Below are 295 nucleotides of genomic sequence, written 5' to 3'. Positions count from 1 at the left end.
TACCATTGTTTCGGAGTCGGATTGTAGAGGAAAGGCGGTATTTGAGGATTGATTGCTATTCTTTGGACCGAGGTAAGTGTTTGTTCTAACTTTGGCTTGAAGGAATAGGATTAGGATGTTCTTTGCTACTTGCTAAATGTGGAGTACGGTGTATAGGCATGGTGACGGTTGTCTATGCACCGGAGTCTAGCATGACCGTGAGTCTTAATTGCTTTTAATTCGAATGATGTGACATAACTTCCTTGTTTAATTGATAAATTTCATATAATGTGAACGGTTGAGGAAGAATTGTGAT

The sequence above is a fragment of the Nicotiana attenuata genome, chromosome 7 (genome assembly GCF_001879085.1).
Source record: "Nicotiana attenuata strain UT chromosome 7, NIATTr2, whole genome shotgun sequence".
Taxonomy (NCBI): domain Eukaryota; kingdom Viridiplantae; phylum Streptophyta; class Magnoliopsida; order Solanales; family Solanaceae; genus Nicotiana; species Nicotiana attenuata.
The sequence above is the reverse complement of the archived record's forward strand: the minus strand, read 5'-3'. Positions refer to the sequence as shown.